The following is a 10,115-nucleotide window of genomic DNA, read 5'->3' on the forward strand; positions in this document are numbered from 1 at the left end:
AGTCATATTCTTGTAAATAGGAGGTAGTATTATAGTAGTTATATTCTTGTAAATAGGAGCGGTATTATAGTAGTTATATTCTTGTACATAGGAGGTAGTATTATAGTAGTTATATTCTTCTACATAGGATTAGTATTATAGTAGTTATATTCTTGTACATAGGAGTAGTATTATAGTAGTTATATTCTTGTACATAGGAGTAGTATTATAGTAGTTATATTCTTGTACATAGGAGTAGCATTATAGTAGTTATATTCTTGTACATAGGAGTAGTATTATAGCAGTTATATTCTTGTACATAGGAGCAGTATTATAGTAGTTATATTCTTGTACATAGGAGGTAGTTTTATAGTAGTTATATTCTTGTACATAGGAGTAGTATTATAGTAGTTATATTCCTGTACACAGGAGGTAGTATTATAGTAGTAATATTTTTGTACATAGGAGTAGTATTATAGTAGTTATATTCTTGTACATAGGAGTAGTATTATAGTAGTTATATTCTTGAACATAGGAGCAGTATTTTAGTAGTTATATTCTTGTACATAGGAGCAGTATTATAGTAGTAATATTCTTGTACATAGGAGTAGTATTATAGTAGTTATATTCTTGTACATAGGAGTAGTATTATAGTAGTTATATTCTTGTACATAGGAGTAGTATTATAGTAGTTATATTCTTGTACATAGGAGCAGTATTATAGCAGTTATATTCTTGTACATAGGAGCAGTATTTTAGCAGTTATATTCTTGTACATAGGAGTAGTATTATAGTAGTTATATTCTTGTACATAGGAGTAGTATTATACTAGTTATATTCCTGTACACAGGAGGTAGTATTATAGTAGTAATATTCTTGAAAATAGGAGTAGTATTATAGTAGTAATATTCTTGTACATAGGAGTAGTATTATAGTAGTTATATTCTTGTACATAGGAGTAGTATTATAGTAGTAATATTCTTGCACATAGGAGCAGTATTTTAGTAGTTATATTCTTGTACATAGGAGCAGTATTATAGTAGTTATATTCTTGTACATAGGAGTAGTATTATAGTGGTTATATTCTTGTACATAGGAGTAGTATTATAGTAGGTATATTCTTGTACATAGGAGGTAGTATTATAGTAGTTATATTCTTGTACATAGGAGTAGTATTACAGTAGTTATATTCCTGTACATAGAAGCAGTATTATAGTAGTCATATTCTTGTACATAGGAGTAGTATTATAGTAGTTATATTCTTGTACATAGGAGTAGTATTATAGTAGTTATATTCTTGTACATAGGGGGCAGTATTATAGTAGTTATATTCTTGTACATAGGAGTAGTATTACAGTAGTTATATTCCTGTACATAGGAGTAGTATTATAGTAGTTACATTCTTGTATATAGGAGCAGTATTATAGTAGTTATATTCTTGTACATAGGAGGTAGTATTATAGTAGTTATATTCTTGTACATAGGAGTAGTATTATAGTAGTTATATTCTTGTACATAGGAGGTAGTATTATAGTAGTTATATTCTTGTACATAGGAGTAGTATTATAGTAGTTATATTTTTGTACATAGGAGCAGTATTATAGTAGTTATATTCTTGTACATAGGAGTAGTATTACAGTAGTTATATTCCTGTACATAGGAGGTAGTATTATAGTAGTTATATTCTTGTACATAGGAGGTAGTGTTATAGTAGTTATATTCTTGTACATAGGAGCAGTATTATAGTAGTTATATTCTTGTACATAGGAGTAGTATTATAGTAGTTATATTCTTGTACATAGGAGTAGTATTATAGTAGTTATATTCCTGTACACAGGAGGTAGTATTATAGTAGTAATATTCTTGTACATAGGAGTAGTATTATAGTAGTTATATTCTTGAACATAGGAGCAGTATTATAGTAGTTATATTCTTGTACATAGGAGCAGTATTATAGTAGTTATATTCTTGTACATAGGAGTAGTATTATAGTAGTTATATTCTTGAACATAGGAGCAGTATTATAGTAGTAATATTCTTGTACATAGGAGTAGTATTATTGTAGTTATATTCTTGTACATAGGAGTAGTATTATAGTAGTTATATTCTTGTACATAGGAGTAGTATTATAGCAGTTATATTCTTGTACATAGTAGTATTATAGTAGTTATATTCTTGTACATAGGAGTAGTATTATAGTAGTTATATTCTTGTACATAGGGGGCAGTATTATAGTAGTTATATTCTTGTAAATAGGAGCGGTATTATAGTAGTTATATTCTTGTACATAGGAGGTAGTATTATAGTAGTTATATTCTTGTACATAGGATTAGTATTATAGTAGTTATATTCTTGTACATAGGAGTAGTATTACAGTAGTTATATTCCTGTACATAGGAGTAGTATTATAGTAGTTACATTCTTGTACATAGGAGCAGTATTATAGTAGTTATATTCTTGTACATAGGAGGTAGTATTATAGTAGTTATATTCTTGTACATAGGAGTAGTATTATAGTAGTTATATTCTTGTACATAGAAGTAGTATTATAGTAGTTATATTCTTGTACATAGGAGCAGTATTATAGTAGTTATATTCTTGTACATAGGAGTAGTATTATAGTAGTTATATTCTTGTACATAGGAGTAGTATTATAGTAGTTATATTCTTGTACATAGGAGCAGTATTATGGTAGTTATATTCTTGTACATAGGAGTAGTATTATAATAGTTATATTCTTGTACATAGGAGGTAGTATTATAGTAGTTATATTCTGTATGAGCCAGTACAGTAGTTATTCTATAAGGTCGTATTGGTGACATTCCGATCATACACTATATACTGTTATCAGTTTACATAAACAAGCCGCATCTTTCTTAGTTTCCGCTTTACTCTGAGCAGATGACCCTGAGTGTTATTTAGAATGAAAGCATAGAATATTCGCTGCGGTATTGATGGTGAACAATGTAACACACAGTAATTGTTTTCATTTAGTCAGTGTGTCCTTTAAAGCATCTCACGACTCATAATTGATGGCCTCAATCTGATGACTAGCGGACATGTTTACATGCATTAATACATTCAAGGCTCAATGAATAAGCCTCATTTCTACAAAGACTTTGTTATTTAATTATGCTCTACTTTAAAAAAAAAAAAAAGAAATCAAACTAGTAAATTTTTTCAGCTAATAAATAGAGATGAGCGAATAGTGAAATATTCGAGATTTGATATTCGTTTTGAGTAGAGCCTCAATATTTGACTGCTTGATCGAATGTCGAATCCTATTATAGTCTATAGGAAAAAATACTTGTTTCAGGGGAAACCAATATTTGACTAAAGGAGAGTCACCAAGTCCACGAATAGCAGGAGGAGAGTGTTTAGGAGGAGTGCTGTGCAGTTAAAGCGCTCGAACCCCATTATAGTCTATGGGGTCTGTGCGCTTCAACTGCACAGCACTTGCAGTTGCACTGATAAAAAGTAAGCTTCTTCGAAACCGTAAGCTGCCAGCTCTCCTGACTACCAAAGACGAGCCTGCGGCAAATCAACGCTGGTTCTGCAGCAGGCCCGTCCTTGCTAGTCGGGGGAGCTAGCAGCTTGCTGTAACGAGGGAGCTGACTTTTTCTCATAGGAATGCATTGACCAGCGTTGATTGGCCAGTGTACAACATTAGGCCAATCAACGCTAGTTCTGCCGGAGGCTCGTCTGTGAGGAGGCGGAGTCTAAGATCGGACCACAATGGAGACTGCTGTGGTCCGATCTTAGACTCCGCCTCCTCACAGATGTTGTTTGAAGAATATAACTACTATAATACTACTCCTATGTACAAGAATATAACTGCTATAATACTGCTCCTATGTACAAGAATATAACTACTATAATACTGCTCCTATGTACAAGAATATAATTACTATAATACTACCTCCTATGTACAAGAATATAACTACTATAATACCGCTCCTATGTACAAGAATATAACTACTATAATGCTACCTCCTATGTATAAGAATATAACTACTATAATATTACCTCCTATGTACAAAAATATAACTACTATAATACTACCTCCTATGTACTAGAATATAACTACTATAATACTACTCCTATGTAGAAGAATAAAACTACTATAATACTACTCCTATGTACAAGAATATACAATAATACTACCTCCTATGTACAAGAATATAACTACTATGATACTGCTCCTATGTACAAGAATATAACTACTATAATACTACCTCCTATGTACAAGAATATAACTACTATTATACTACTCCTATGTACAAGAATATAACTACTATGATACTACTCCTATGTACAAGAATATAACTACTATAATACTACTCCTATGTAGAAGAATAAAACTACTATAATACTACTCCTATGTACAAGAATATACAATAATACTACCTCCTATGTACAAGAATATAACTACTATAATACTGCTCCTATGTACAAGAATATAACTACTATAATACCGCTCCTATGTACAAGAATATAACTACTACAATACTACTCCTATGTACAAGAATATAACTACTATAATACCGCTCCTATGTACAAGAATAAAACTACTATAATACTACTCCTATGTACAAGAATATAACTACAATAATACTACCTCCTATGTTCAAGAATTTAACTACTATAATACTGCTCCTATGTACAAGAATATAACTACTATAATACTACTATGTACAAGAATATAACTACTATAATACTACTCCTATGTACAAGAATATAACTACTATAATACTACTCCTATGTACAAGAATATAACTACTATAATACTACTCCTATGTACAAGAATATAACTACTATAATACTACTCCTATGTACAAGAATATAACTACTATAATACTACTCTTATGTACAAAAATATAGCTACTATAATACTACTCCTATGTACAAGAATATAACTGCTATAATACTACTCCTATGTACAAGAATATAACTACTATAATACTACCTCCTATGTACAAGAATATAACTACTATAATACTACTCCTATGTACAAGAATAAAACTACTATAATACTACTCCTATGTACAAGAATATAACTACTATAATACTACTCCTATGTACAAGAATATAACTACTATAATACTACTCCTATGTACAAGAATATAAGTACTATAATACTACTCTTATGTACAAAAATATAGCTACTATAATACTACTCCTATGTACAAGAATATAACTACTATAATACTACTCCTATGTACAAGAATATAACTACTATAATACTACTCCTATGTACAAGAATATAACTACTATAATACTACTCCTATGTACAAGAATATAACTACTATAATACTACTCCTATGTACAAGAATATAACTACTATAATACTACTCCTATGTACAAGAATATAACTACTATACTACTACTCCTATGTACAAGAATATAACTACTATAATACTACTCCTATGTACAAGAATATAACTACTATAATACTACTCTTATGTACAAAAATATAGCTACTATAATACTACTCCTATGTACAAGAATATAACTACTATAATACTACTCCTATGTACAAGAATATAACTACTATAATACTACCTGCTATGTACAAGAATATAACTACTATAATACTACTCCTATGTACAAGAATATAACTACTATAATACTACTCCTATGTACAAGAATATAACTACTATAATACTACTCCTATGTACAAGAATATAACTACTATAATACTACTCCTATGTACATGAATATAACTACTATAATACTACCTCCTATGTACAAGAATATAACTACTATAATACTACCTCCTATGTATAAGAATATAACTACTATAATACTACCTCCTATGTATAAGAATATAACTACTATAATACTGCTCCTATGTACAAGAATATAACTACTATAATACTACCTCCTATGTACAAGAATATAACTACTATGATACTGCTCCTATGTACAAGAATATAACAACTATAATACTACCTCCTATGTACAAGAATATAACTACTATAATACTACTCCTATGTACAAGAATATAACTACTATGATACTACTCCTATGTACAAGAATATAACTACTATAATACTACTCCTATGTAGAAGAATAAAACTACTATAATACTACTCCTATGTACAAGAATATACAATAATACTACCTCCTATGTACAAGAATATAACTACTATAATACTGCTCCTATGTACAAGAATATAACTACTATAATACCGCTCCTATGTACAAGAATATAACTACTACAATACTACTCCTATGTACAAGAATATAACTACTATAATACCGCTCCTATGTACAAGAATAAAACTACTATAATATTACTCCTATGTACAAGAATATAACTACAATAATACTACCTCCTATGTTCAAGAATTTAACTACTATTATACTGCTCCTATGTACAAGAATATAACTACTATAATACTACTATGTACAAGAATATAACTACTATAATACTACTCCTATGTACAAGAATATAACTACTATAATACTACTCCTATGTACAAGAATATAACTACTAAAATACTACCTCCTATGTACAAGAATATACATACTATAATACTACCTCCTATGTACAAGAATATAACTACTATAATACTGCTCCTACTGTATGTACAAGAATATAACTACTATAATGCTACTCATATGTACAAGAATATAACTACTATAATACTGCCCCCTATGTACAAGAATATAACTACTAAAATACTACCTCCTATGTATAAGAATATAACTACTATAATACTACTCCTATGTACAAGAATATAACTACTATAATACTACTCCTATGTACAAGAATATAACTATTATAATACTACTCCTATGTACAAGAATATAACTACTATAATACTGCTCCTATGTACAAGAATATAACTACTATAATACTACCTCCTATGTACAAGAATATAACTACTATAATACTACCTCCTATGTACAAGAATATAACTACTATAATACTACCTCCTATGTACAAGAATATAACTACTATAATACTACCTCCTATGTACAAGAATATAACTACTATAATACTACCTCCTATGTACACAAATATAGCTACTATAATACTACTCCTATGTACAAGAATATAACTACTATAATACTACTCCTATGTACAAGAATATAACTACTATAATACTACCTCCTATGTACAAGAATATAACTACTATAATACTACTCCTATGTACAAGAATAAAACTACTATAATACTACTCCTATGTACAAGAACATAACTACTATACTACTACTCCTATGTACAAGAATATAACTACTATAATACTACTCCTATGTACAAGAATATAACTACTATAATACTACTCTTATGTACAAAAATATAGCTACTATAATACTACTCCTATGTACAAGAATATAACTACTATAATACTACTCCTATGTACAAGAATATAACTACTATAATACTACCTGCTATGTACAAGAATATAACTACTATAATACTACTCCTATGTACAAGAATATAACTACTATAATACTACTCCTATGTACAAGAATATAACTACTATAATACTACTCCTATGTACAAGAATATAACTACTATAATACTACTCCTATGTACATGAATATAACTACTATAATACTACCTCCTATGTACAAGAATATAACTACTATAATACTACCTCCTATGTATAAGAATATAACTACTATAATACTACCTCCTATGTATAAGAATATAACTACTATAATACTGCTCCTATGTACAAGAATATAACTACTATAATACTACCTCCTATGTACAAGAATATAACTACTATGATACTGCTCATATGTACAAGAATATAACTACTATAATACTACCTCCTATGTACAAGAATATAACTACTATAATACTACTCCTATGTACAAGAATATAACTACTATAATACTAATCCTATGTACAAGAATATAACTACTATAATACTACTCCTATGTAGAAGAATAAAACTACTATAATACTACTCCTATGTACAAGAATATACAATAATACTACCTCCTATGTACAAGAATATAACTACTATAATACTGCTCCTATGTACAAGAATATAACTACTATAATACCGCTCCTATGTACAAGAATATAACTACTACAATACTACTCCTATGTACAAGAATATAACTACTATAATACCGCTCCTATGTACAAGAATAAAACTACTATAATACTACTCCTATGTACAAGAATATAACTACAATAATACTACCTCCTATGTTCAAGAATTTAACTACTATTATACTGCTCCTATGTACAAGAATATAACTACTATAATACTACTATGTACAAGAATATAACTACTATAATACTACTCCTATGTACAAGAATATAACTACTATAATACTACTCCTATGTACAAGAATATAACTACTAAAATACTACCTCCTATGTACAAGAATATACATACTATAATACTACCTCCTATGTACAAGAATATAACTACTATAATACTGCTCCTACTGTATGTACAAGAATATAACTACTATAATGCTACTCCTATGTACAAGAATATAACTACTATAATACTGCCCCCTATGTACAAGAATATAACTACTAAAATACTACCTCCTATGTATAAGAATATAACTACTATAATACTACTCCTATGTACAAGAATATAACTACTATAATACTACTCCTATGTACAAGAATATAAGTACTATAATACTACTCCTATGTACAAGAATATAACTACTATAATACTGCTCCTATGTACAAGAATATAACTACTATAATACTACTCCTATGTACAAAAATATAGCTACTATAATACTACTCCTATGTACAAGAATATAACTACTATAATACTACCTCCTATGTACAAGAATATAACTACTATAATACTACCTCCTATGTACAAGAATATAACTACTATAATACTACCTCCTATGTACAAGAATATAACTACTATAATACTACCTCCTATTTACAAGAATATAACTACTATAATACTACCTCCTATGTACACAAATATAGCTACTATAATACTACTCCTATGTACAAGAATATAACTACTATAATACTACTCCTATGTACAAGAATATAACTACTATAATACTACCTCCTATGTACAAGAATATAACTACTATAATACTACTCCCATGTACAAGAATAAAACTACTATAATACTACTCCTATGTACAAGAATATAACTACTATACTACTACTCCTATGTACAAGAATATAACTACTATAATACTACTCCTATGTACAAGAATATAACTACTATAATACTACTCTTTTGTACAAAAATATAGCTACTATAATACTACTCCTATGTACAAGAATATAACTACTATAATACTACTCCTATGTACAAGAATATAACTACTATAATACTACCTGCTATGTACAAGAATATAACTACTATAATACTACTCCTATGTACAAGAATATAACTACTATAATACTACTCCTATGTACAAGAATATAACTACTATAATACTACTCCTATGTACAAGAATATAACTACTATAATACTACTCCTATGTACATGAATATAACTACTATAATACTACCTCCTATGTACAAGAATATAACTACTATAATACTACCTCCTATGTATAAGAATATAACTACTATAATACTACCTCCTATGTATAAGAATATAACTACTATAATACTGCTCGTATGTACAAGAATATAACTACTATAATACTACTCCTATGTACAAGAATATAACTACTATAATACTACTCCTATGTACAAGAATATAACTACTATAATACTACTCCTATGTACAAGAATATAACTACTATAATACTGCTCCTATGTACAAGAATATAACTACTATAATACTACTCCTATGTGCAAAAATATAGCTACTATAATACTACTCCTATGTACAAGAATATAACTACTATAATACTACTCCTATGTACAAGAATATAACTACTATAATACTACCTCCTATGTACAAGAATATAACTACTATAATACTACTCCTATGTACAAGAATAAAACTACTATAATACTACTCCTATGTACAAGAATATAACTACTATAATACTACTCCTATGTACAAGAATATAACTACTATAATACTACCTCCTATGTACAAGAATATAACTACTATAATACTACCTCCTATGTACAAGAATATAACTACTATAATACTACCTCCTATGTACACAAATATAGCTACTATAATACTACTCCTATGTACAAGAATATA

The sequence above is a fragment of the Leptodactylus fuscus genome, chromosome 4 (assembly GCF_031893055.1).
Source record: "Leptodactylus fuscus isolate aLepFus1 chromosome 4, aLepFus1.hap2, whole genome shotgun sequence".
NCBI lineage: Eukaryota > Metazoa > Chordata > Amphibia > Anura > Leptodactylidae > Leptodactylus > Leptodactylus fuscus.